This window comes from Candoia aspera, chromosome 1 (genome assembly GCF_035149785.1).
Source record: "Candoia aspera isolate rCanAsp1 chromosome 1, rCanAsp1.hap2, whole genome shotgun sequence".
In the NCBI taxonomy this organism is placed as follows: domain Eukaryota; kingdom Metazoa; phylum Chordata; class Lepidosauria; order Squamata; family Boidae; genus Candoia; species Candoia aspera.
In genome coordinates, this window is record NC_086153.1 from 67,573,397 (window position 1) to 67,585,466 (window position 12,070).

General features: G+C 39.8%; 1 long non-coding RNA gene across 1 annotated transcript; it reads right to left on the minus strand.

Annotated features, from left to right (window-relative positions):
- Positions 1 to 270: 270 nt before the first annotated feature.
- On the minus strand, positions 271 to 4,175 carry LOC134488103 (uncharacterized). The gene is made up of 2 exons (XR_010066934.1): positions 3,987 to 4,175; positions 271 to 549 (listed from the first exon to the last, which is right to left on the minus strand). It is a non-coding gene; the product is annotated as an uncharacterized LOC134488103 (long non-coding RNA).
- Positions 4,176 to 12,070: the final 7,895 nt, after the last annotated feature.

The window sequence follows — 12,070 nt, forward strand, 5'->3', positions numbered from 1 at the left end:
GTTCTCCAAATTTAGTAAATGTTAAGGAGCTGAGAATGTCTGGAGATTGGTAGCCCACCCAAATGTTTGACTTGGCTTTTCAATAATAAGGAGGAAGGTCTGTGCTGGACGGATTCCATCTTATTACTTTAGTTGTCTATAAGTCTCTTAATTATTTTATGGCACATTAGAGGGGGAAACCAGTTTTAAAACTCCCAAAACCAATCTGCATCTCAATTTTTAAATAAAACATATTGGAGCATCATACTGTAAGAGAGACAAACACAGCAATTATAAATCATAGTGTTGACAGTAGAAGATAAGTAGAGGAATCAGTGAAAACATAGCTGGAAGCAAGACTCCATCTCTGAAATAAAAAGAACAACAGCAGTTCTGCTTTATATGAGTTGATTTTGAACATTTTCTTAGGTTCCCATTCAGCTGATATCTCTGAGCTTTTCTGTGACTTGTATATCCTTCGGTCTCTCAAGCAAGTGACGATGCCTGGAAGAAAGCTGCTGTTATGTCCATCTTCTTCACAATCCAGGAAACATCCCTGATAAAGTTGAACTGTGAGAGACTGATGGTCAAGCAGGGAACAAAATGCTGCATGTGAATATCTATCCAGTGCTTTCCTCTTCAGAGCAAAGCCAGCTGCTGTCCTGCTCTGAAGATTCCCCAGAGTAGAAGAGGGCAGGCAGTCACCCTGGAGGTGCTCACCAGTTCAGATTGTTTCCTGCACATGATTTAGCAGTAATAATGACACAATTATGGCATACACACAAGTGGGAATAAACCCAATAATCATGGATACCAAACCATAGCAGACTTAGATGCTAGGTTACAATGGCAATGTTGTTTAAAACCAGATGTTGAAAAAAAAAGAAGACAAGGACAACACATGCTATGTGGCCACTGAATGTTTGGTGAGGAACAGAAGGGGAGTCATCGATGGAATACTGAAACGGAGAATTCTACATTGCAAAGTTTAGTTGTAGGTCCCATTTTAATTTTCTGAAATCCACCGGTTTTTACATACATGTAAAAAGGTATACAGTTGTTCAGGTGCATTCCAAAATACGCATAATTAAACAAAATGTTTTTATTTAAAGCAGGAGAGGCAAAAAAACCCAGTAACCCATAATAAACAGAACCAGTCCAAGACGCATTGCTGCCTGAAGTAAAGGACAATATCCCACACTTATTCCATGTACAGAAGTGAATTGAGTGGATGTGGGTAGGGTTGCATAGGAACAATGTCTTCCTTTACCAAGATACCAAGCATAGAATAAATGGACCTATTCTAATTGGTCATTGTGTCAATGCTTAATGCAGGCCACATACTTCATCTGATCTTTTGTTTTGACCAAGGAAGAGTTTCTTGGATGAGGTCTCAGGTCTCCCCAGTTTCATGGGTAGAGTGCCATCTTGTTAAGCTGAATTAGTAATTACCTTTCACGTCTATAGGGAGAGGGGAGCTATCGGGATGGTCTACCTGAAAAAAACCAGTTGGTGCAGTTGGATGGAAAGAGATTGAAAGAGTTTGCGACTGACTCCGCCAATGATTCTGTTGATAACTTGATTGGTACCTGGAATAAGGGACTTGCTTGGATAGTCAACACAATTGCTCTTTAGTACCCTCTCTGGCCTGCTTCAAAGATGGCTGTGTGATTTAGGGATAAACTGGGGAGCTAAATCAGTATAGACAAACAGTCTATACTGTGGAGGAAGATTTGATTCAAATCTCATGAGGATACACATGCGTATATATCCATCACACTCTTCCCTTTCAGGGTAAACAATATTATGCAGAGCACAGAAAAGAAATAAGAAATAGTAAGCCAGAAATTATAGGTATGAGATAAGAAAAGCTATGTATCTATAGCTACTTTATTCCAACATTGTTCATTAACCCACTCCATATTTTTCAGTCCTGGCAAATTATTATTCCACCACATACACATAAGACTTCATGCATTGCCTTTTGTTCTTGAAGCATCTCATCTCTCGTTCTTTGAGGGTCTCATTAACTCTATCCAACCATGACATTCTCAATCTTCTCCTTTCTTTCAACTCATTAACTTCCTTCATGTATTTGTTCTGGGATTTGGTTCTCTTTATATGACCAAACCACTTCATCATATCCTACAGACCCCATCTGCAAGAGAACTCCATCTAGCGAGGTCCAGGAGGCAGGCCTTCTCTGCAACAGCTCCCGTCCTTTGGAATATCCTTCCCCTGGAAGTGAGGTTGGCCCCCTCCCTCCTGGACTTTAGAAAACAATTAAAGACCTGGTTTTGTCATTATGCTTGGCGCAGGAGGGAGAATAGTCACTTCTAGGGATAGCTAGTTCCTTAGAGTGGCCCTGTTGTGCTTGCGGGTCATAGAGAACTTTTAGCCATTGGTTCCCACCATATTTATATTTTATTATGTATTATATTTTATTCTATAGTTTTATATGTCTTTTACCTATGTTTTATTGTAAACCACCCAGAGTCCCTTTTCCGGGGAGATGGGCAGTTATAAATTTGATTAATAAATAAATAAATAAACAAACAAACTTGCACTCCTTTTTGTATTCAGTCCACATTCCTATTTTACCATAACACTGTTTAAATTCCCCATTTCCACTTAGTCAATTTACTTTTATTCTTCTCCTAACATACTCAGCTCTCACTTCCACATAAGAAAGTGAGCAGAAGTAGCCTCATACACAACCATGCTAGCTTGTTTTGACAAACATGCATTCTCCATCTATTTCTCCATCCATTTTCCTATCTTTAGGAAATATTCTACCAGTATACACAAGTTCATCTATCTGATCTATTATTTGCATATAATTTGCAATTGTTTACTCCAATTCTCCTGTTAAATACAACTTGATACTTGATACTTCATTTTCAGATCCATGCTCCTCATTACATCATACAATCTAACATCCATTGGAAATCATTAAGGTTCTAAGCCAACAACATGGAGTCATCTGCGTACAAAAATACATAATGCATTCACATTTCTAACCAGTACACCTCTAACATTACCACAAGCATTCCTTATACATGTAACCTTAAATTCATTAGATAATCAAGAGGACATTATACTACCTTGTCTCCCTTGCTTGGTGTTGAATCTTTCACTGTCAGGGTCAGTCTCGCTTCGCAATAAGACACAGACTCACTTAACGGGTATTAAGGATTTCTGGTTTATTGGAATGATGGCTGACAGAACGAAAAACGGGAACGGGGGTGGTGGTGTGGAGGTGCCCCTTTTATACCCTCTTGTAGTGCCCCGGGCTCCTCCACCCTGCATTGTCCCGATCCCTCTTGATGGGACCCTTGATGGCTGCCTGGGCGTTTTCCCGGTGTCTCCCTTTGTCCCCCGGATTCGGTTGTGTCCTCCAGGGCACCAGGTGCGGCTTATCTCCGTTCTTCCGACGTCTTTCTTTTCAGCTGTCTATGGGTCCATGGGTGTGGGTGCTTTTGGGTGCTTGTGTTAATCCCTGGTTTAATTATCTCCTTCCTCTATTTCTTAATGATCATGATCTACGTTGTGAGGCTCTTTGTGCCTTGCAACGAGGTCATGACATTCACTATGTATTCATTTACTCACACAGTCTTTACTTCCATCCATACTTATTACATTCAGCAACCAAAATTCACTTTTACACAAGTTATGCCTATTCACTTTAGCATACATTTTCTCTAAATCAACAAATGCACAATGAGCTTTTTTTTCTCACATCCATATATTTCTCAAGGACTTGATGAGGTACAAAAACCTGGTCTGCACACAGAAGTATCTGTAAGATCAAAGGCTTTCATCAAAATGATGAAAGTAGCATCATGTCATCATGGTGCAAATTCTGTCCCAGGGCATGACACTGCTGTCATAACGCTGATGAAAACATGGGATCCTGAGGCTATCTCTGGTCAGCTGTATCCCTTCCTGGAAGAAACTAACTTTAAAATTGATCCATAGTCTTGTAATCCCCAGGCATGACTACTCACATCTTCTATGTGGGGCTCTCTTTCTGCCTAGTCCATAAACTTCAGTAGATGCAGAACTCATCAGCAGGATTGGACTCTAGAAAAACTCTTGAGAGAGAACATTGCAGCTGTAAAACCATTGCATTAGCTGCCAGTGTGTTTCTTAATGAAAAATCAAGAGCTAACCCCTATTCACGTTCAATCCAGGCTCCTTAAGAGAATTGGCCTTTCTCTATGCCCAATGAAATCACCGCATATTTGCCTACAGTTTCTGTGAACTCAGCTCAGGGACCCTGAGGATCTAGTTGCAAGCCTTTCTATGGCTGTTTGAATTATTTGAAATGCAGGCCTGTTGAGGCAAAATGGCTTGGATACCTTTCCTTAAACTCCTTAAAATAGTCCTTTTAAAACAATTTTTAGTTGTTGATATTACTTGTTGATTTTAATTGTTCTTTATAGTTTTAAATTATATTCTATTTTAATTTTAATAATATGGTTTATTGTATACCATAATAGTCCCAATACTCTATGCTTAATAATCAAATCAGTAAGGAACCCAAACCTGAACAAATAAACCACTTAGGATGTTGACCATGGCTAGCTTTCCTATAATTTGTTGAACTCAATGAAATTCTAACTTAGTGTAGTATGTTCTGAGAACCCAGCCATTTATTTTGCCCAGCTGTGCAACAGGATAAACCTTTTTCATCTGCACCATTCCTTAAAACCTGCGGGTATGTCCTAGAATGACTTTAGGAAGCAATCTGGAACATTTCTCTTTTTTTTTTCCTAGAGGTGTTACAAGAAATATCCATCCAACAGCGAAGGGCACCATGTTTGTGTGTGGTATTTTGTGTGTTTGGGTCACATTTTCCAGTGTTGGTCTTTGGCAGGACACACAGATCTTTTTAGATTGAGGGAAGGAGGGTGTTATCTTTGGGGTCATCACTCGAAATGAATGTATCCAGAACATGCATTTTCTCATAACTGTTTCAACCTGTCCACACTAAATCCCACTTAGCAGAATACAAACCCATACAAGGAGAGAGAAGACTGCCAAGGATAGGAAGTAAGAGATAACAAGCAAGGGATCAGCTACATAGCTTATACTCAGGTACTCTCTGCAAGCAAGACACAAACCTAAGGCTGCAACCTGTCAAATCCTATGAAGCCACCCTCTGCAAATTTATGGCCTGACCTTTGTTTGTTTGTTTGCATGTTTTGCAAATTTGTAAGGCTGCCTATCTTAATTAAATAACCCTGGGCAGCTAGCAAAGCATAAGACACAAACGTATTTATACAAACAGTAAAAAAACAAAAATAAAAGATAGCTGGTAAAAGTAATCCTCAACAAAACTATCAGACCACACAGAACAAAATACTGGTTCCACTAACCTCCTGGCTCTAAAGCCTGAGGGAAAATATATGTTGGCCACAATAAATAGCAGGCATGTGGTTTATACTATAGTTCAGGAATTGGGTTTGGCAAGGTTGCTGCATAGGATCGAGTTCTTTCCTGCATTATAGGCACACGAAGGCCAGCTGTCAATGTTCCGAGAAATGAAATTTCCCACCTTAGGCACGAAAGCCGGCTGGGTGCCCTTCGGCCAGTCACTCTCTCTCAGCCCAACTCACCTCACAGGGTGGTTGTTGTGGGAAAATAGGAGGAAGGAGTATTAGGGATGTTCCCCGCCTTGAGTTATTTATAAAAATAATAAAGGTGGGATAAAAAAAATCTTTAAAAAATGATGTGCCAACAGAGCCTAATTTTTCACATTCTAATGCAACTTTTATGCTCATATATATGCCTCCCCCCAGATCTGGAGATGAGACTGGAATTTTCATATCATAAACCACAGGGCAAAGGATGCCTCCTACTGTGAATAGGTCTCTTTAGTGTATTATCGTCCTTTTATCCACAGATTTCTACAAATCATTTGTCTTCCTGCTGTTTCAAAACCTGCTGCTATGGTCATCAAAAGAAGAATTATCTGTAAGCAATTATCCATCAGAGCTGCTTTGATGTTTTGTTCATCTGCTCTCATTCTGCTGCACTGATTAGGCTTCAAAGTTCTGTACCAGTATTTATACTGGTTTGCATTTCACTTAGGACAGTGTTTTTCAAACCTGGCAACTTTAAGATGTATAGAGTTCAACTCCCAGAATTCCCCAGCCAGCATCTTCAAGTTGTCAAGTTTGAAAAACACTGATTTAGGAGATGACACTTGCCATTGATTGCTCCCTTTATATGACTTGTATGCCTACTGAATAAGCATAATCATTCTGTCCTCTGTTCAGATGGGCTTTCCCTGAAAGCTTACTCTTACCTTATAAGTTGCCTGTTTAAGGAAATGTGAAAACCTCACCTGTTACCATAAAGAGCCATAGCATACCATTCTCTAATCTCAGACCCATTTACCACATCAAGAAATGTGATTCCTTCTAGATTCAAAGAATTTGGGGTAAATTTGGTGGATAAATGACATGACTTTAAAGCAGTACTTCCCAAACCTTTTCCCTCATTACCCAAAACTGCTTATCAGAAAGTCGTTTTTACCCAATGTAGGTAAAAGGTAAAGGTAAAGGTTTCCCTTGACGTAAAGTCCAGTCGTGTCCGACTCTAGGGGGCGGTGCTCATCTCCGTTTCTAAGCCTTTAGAGCCGGCGTTGTCCATAGGACACTTCCGGGTCATGTGGCCAGCATGACTCACGGAACACCGTTACCTTCCCGCCGAAGTGGTACCTATTGATCTACTCACATTTGCATGTTTTCGAACTGCTAGGTGAGCAGGAGCTGGGACGAGCAACGGGAGCTCACTCCGCCACGCGGTTTCGAACCGCCGACCTTCCGATTGACAGCTCAGCGGTTTAACCCGCAGCGCCACCGCGTCCCTACCCAATGTAGGTAAAACACTTTAAATCAATTTAATGGGTTCATGTGTTGTTACCCAAAGAAAAACCACTTTTACCCAATTTCGGGTAATTTAGCCAGGTTTGGGAAGCACTGCTTTAAAGAATTTATGAAACCCAGTTTTTTGAGACTTCAAGATAGGGGTTCCGCTCTATGTGGGCACTGGGTAAAACTTCCCAGATTAAAAACTCAATCTGGGGTCAGTTTTTTGATTGGGAAAACATCTGGGCATAACCAACCAACCCCATGTGTTCCTTTCTGTAAAGGAATTTAAAGATGACATTGGAAAACAGATGAAAAAACTCTTAAGGGGTGAGTTGCAGAAAGACTGCAGAGTCCAGACATTGAAGCAAGTGTGAAAAAGAAACACAGAATAACCCTGCCTTGATTTGTTTAATATGAGACACAGAGAAATATAGCCAGGTTTTCAAGAGTCTATTATTATACCTTACACAATAAAGTAGCTTTCATGGAATCCCTGTGATGTCTGTGTCTTGACCTGGGCTATCTTGGAGGACTAACAACAATCAACAACATTGGGGGTGGGGAGGCGGGAAGGCAATAAATTATAGCATTCAATTTACATAAGAGGTCCCATCCCAAACAAATTCACAAGAGCATGCTCGCTGAGGAGAAAAGCATGTTGAGCAGTAAGGAGACCCAGTTGTATTCTAACAGTTCAGTAAGACAGAGGTTGGATAACTTGCACTGGTGTCTATTAAGAAAGAAAGATTCTGGTCAGGGTCAGACACACAGACAGAAGGGCCACAGTGGTCCACGGTAAGAAAAAAACACACTCTTCGCTAGTTGAATTAAGGACTGAGTGTCATGAGTAAGGATGGCGAGCAGGGGGCTCCCATCCAGACTGTTAAGCGCATGTGTAGCACTGAGGAATTGGTCAGCCATTCAAAGAGACACAGATCGGGACCGCCTTAACCTTTGGGGTTTATATGTCTGGGTTTTTCCCACGCTTCTTCAGTTTGTTAGGATTCCTGTTATGTACTAGCAATAAAGCATTAGAGACCAGTTCCTTGTCTCAGCGTGGTTCCTGGCTGTTAGGACACTGAGCATTCCTAATAAAAAAATTACAGGATTGTAATTTTCCACAAGTGGATTAGGCATCTTTTGGGAATGAGTGGGGTTTGAGAAGTTTCTGCTGATTACGAGTCCACATTTACAGTACAATAGGAGCATTTAAAATAGGGCACTTAAGTTGAGGGCAACTTGATTTTGAAGGTTCCTTCTTGTGAGAGTAAAAAAAAAAATCATTTGAAAAGTTAGGGGTGGTTGATGGTGTTGACTCTGCCCTCTCGAAAAGTTTTGGATTGCAGCTCTTGGCTCTGCAGAGCTAGTACGCAATTATAGTTGGCGTGAGTTTTTTGGTGACTGTTTCCTTCTCACTTTGCAGGTGCTCCCAGATTCACGTGCCGGCCACCACTAGGGCATCCAAGTCATGAGTTCTCCAATCTTAGATGGCATCCGTCAGATTAGTGTGGATGTCATGTAATAATGCATGGATGAAAGTGCCAAGCAGGGAACAGGTGGCAGTGGTGGCAGCATCACTTCCAGAATATCAGTGAAGGGCTGTGCAGTGGACTTTCTCTGAAAATGCAACAAAAATCCTCTTCTTCCCATATCTTACCTATAAACAAATCTTTAAAGCCTTGTCATTCAACCTCTCAGAGTCCCTTTTTGGGGGGAGATTTGAGAAATAAATAAATAAATAAATCCAGTCCTGGTCAAGAAAAACCCATTAAAAGCTACAAGAAAGAACATGATATATATTTTAACCTTTATATTCCTTCTTTTTACTTTTAAAAATCTTGATATTTATTCCCTTTAAATAGTGCCTCAAAAGCTGATTTATTTTCATTTTCTCATTGTCTTTTCTCAGGAACTCCTTCATAACACATCTCTTTTGTAAGTCAAAAGATAAGGAAGTTGTCCAAGTCACTCTTCTGATTTATTATTTGTATGTCGCTTTTGGTTATTAAGACATCAGCCGGTTTCATCGGTAAGTCCAGTGTAACGTTTTTTTCCATATCATTCTTGTAGCTTGTCATTTCTAAATCCAAATTCAAAACAGTCCGATTCTCAATTGTATCCTCTTCTATCTCCTCTTTTAAAAACATTTTTATTGTAACAGTCTTAAAAATTTTCTGAGCACATTGTTCTCAAATATCCTTGAATTCTTCCAACGTTAAAAGACTTTTCTCCATTCTGTATTATTTATTTATTTATTTATTTATACCTCAAATTTCATCACCGCCCATCTCACTCAAAGAGCAACTCTGGGTATTAGTGGGTTTCTTCTGCTTTAATTATAATCTTTAATTCTTTCTGGTTGCCTCCAGTGTCCAACCTTCAAAGTCTCCTCTTACCATATTTTTCTCTAATCCACAACACTTTCCCATGGGAAGATTTCTTACACTTAGTTTCAAAATCTTCATATATTTTTAATAAGATTTTAAGCAACCCACAGGAAGGATTCTTATAATTAATTTCAAAAACTTATTTCCAATCCATCTGGCCCCTTAGTCCATTTGTAACTTTCCAAAATCAATTCCTAATCCCCTTTTGTTGTTTATTTCAGAATTTTTTTTTAAAAAAAACTTTTTTTAATTCTTAAACTTACATCAAACTTCTTTCATTGACATTGAAGGAGAATCGTCCAATGTAATGCACCTTGTTGTTCTGAAGGTTTTTAATATCCAAAAAGCAATTAACAAGCCATTTCGAGAAGTGATTAAGAAAGGAAGCAGGTGAGCCCAGTGTCCATCTGAAGACGCCAAACTGCGGTTTGAACTTCCACCAGAGACCTCTGTTTTACAGGAAGCCTCTGTATGGAGTGCTTATGGGCGATCCCAGGTCCTCCCCTTTATCCAGAGGGATTTCCAGGTGCTGATCCATTTGCCAGTCCCTTGTACCACCCCTCATTCTGTTGCTGAAAGCAGAGCCAATTTCAGTCTGTCATTGCTTCCCCAGAAGTCAGAGTCCAGGGAAGTTCTGAGATAGTAGAGTGAATTGAGCCAAATTAAATCCAGATTGTAAGGTTTTCAGGTGCCTACAAATGATCCTGATGGGATAGTTATGTTTCATCACCTTCCAATTAATTTTTATCTCTACATGGAGAGGTTCTTCTTAATCTGAAATGGATAAAGGGTGAAGAATGGCCCTGGGGGACTGGCAGGAGGCTTAAGAAGGATGTGGGTTTAGAAGTCATTTCCAGGGCCATCTGCGTCAGGGCATTGGAGCACTTGCTAGCTTTGTGGGAGTTATCTCACTTTCCTGGTTTGGTGGTGTGCAAGGTAGGGCAACTTTTGCTGGGCTGCAGCCATTGGGGTGATGACCAGAGGTCTGGGCAAGAGTTGTTTAGGAACTTATTCATCTAAAATCGCATGAGATGAATTTGTAAATATTTTTAGTGTGCTGGCCAGTTGGGACACAAAAACTCTCACTAGAGCAGAAGCTACACTAACATAAGGAGATGGGGATGTTAGGTCAGGAGGAGCTTCAGCCATGCAATTGCAAATTGCCACTGCTTCTGCATCCTCTTCCCCTTCACCTCCCATAATTTCAAAGCTCTAAGTTGTTTCGGATGTGTGTCTAAACAAAACCACGGATATGGCAAAGCATCAAAAGTTCTGGCAAGCAGAAACTGGAGCTCCTTCTTAGGCTTGGTGTAGCCATGGCATTTATGCAGGTGTTGGCCCAAGAGCCATAAATACTTCACACCAATTCAGATTAAACTTTACTCTCCAATCCTACATCTTGCAAGTCTGATTGTGTTGTACCTCTTTCCCCTTCTTATACTCCAGTAAATTAGGCTCATCTGTCTGAACCACTTCTGAATGTTATCTGGACATTCTGGACTTAAAATATGTTTTACTCCTTCTTGTCTTTGCAACAGAGCTTGCATATCCGTTTACCCTCTATACATCTTTCAGGCTGATCCACACTCAAGGAGTCCATTTGTAACCCCGAAAAGACACAAATATATCCTGATGTACAGTACATTGAGGTGAGATTTCTCTACTTTCTTTCTCACTGATTTCCTGTGAACTGGTGAGGTACCAAGTCCTTTCACTGATAACAGAAAAGCTGGTTATTGGCTTTTTACATAATGGTTTCCTGAATCTTTATACATCTGCGAACTGACCATTACAGCAGTCCTCATATATTGTCATGTTCACTGTTCCAATGTGCACTGTACATCGTAACGTTTCACATGCCATGTTGCTGACCTTGTGCCAAGCTCTGTATCTATGTTCATGTTAATGGAATGTGTTTGGGTTATGTACTCGGCTCAAGGACTTTTCCACCACAACGTCAAGAACCGTTAGGAGCACCTGGGATTGTGAGCCTGGGAAGGATCTCGTTTGTACCGAAGGGTTTTTAGTTTGCATTTGGCGCGCTTTTCTCATTCTCAGCTTTTTTTGTACTTGCATACTATTCTTTAATAAACCAGATTTTATTCAGCTCTTGCTTGGAAGTCTGAGAGTATTTTAGGATAGGCAACCATTACATATATGTAGAGAGCACCAGCTTGTGGTAGCCTGCTTTAAAGGAATAATATTTTTCTTTTCGTACATTTGAAAATGTAACTATGCAGAACACAATTCTATTTACATTGATAATTGTAATTCCAGGTATTCTGCTTGAATTACTTTGGTAAGAAATTGAAGGAGTTAGTCATGTTACTCTGTTTTGCAAGCTAAAATGGATTGGAATTTGTGAAGACCTATAATTCTGTTAGTTTATAGCCCAAGTTTATTACAGTCATTGACCAGTCTTCTATAAAAATCTTTTTTTTTGTTTTAAACACACCTTATTAGTTTATAGGATGCTACAAGACTCTTATATTTTGGAGCTCATTTTAACAGGGAAAGAAAACTTGAGTTTTGGAAACATCACATCTTATACAGGTAGTCCTCATTTAGTGATTGCCTCGTTCAGCAACTGTTCACAGTTACAACAGTGATGAAAAAGTAACTTTACAACCAGTCTTCACAATCTGTAAAGCAAAGGAAAGCTGAAGTAAGATTGTAAGCACAGTTGCGGTTTCATTTAATGGCTGCTTCACTTAATGACCAAATTGCCAGTCCCAATTGTGGTCACTAAATGAGGACTTCCTGTACTTATGAATCAGATATTTGTTTATGAAACCAAAATGAAATACATCAGAATGTTTTAGC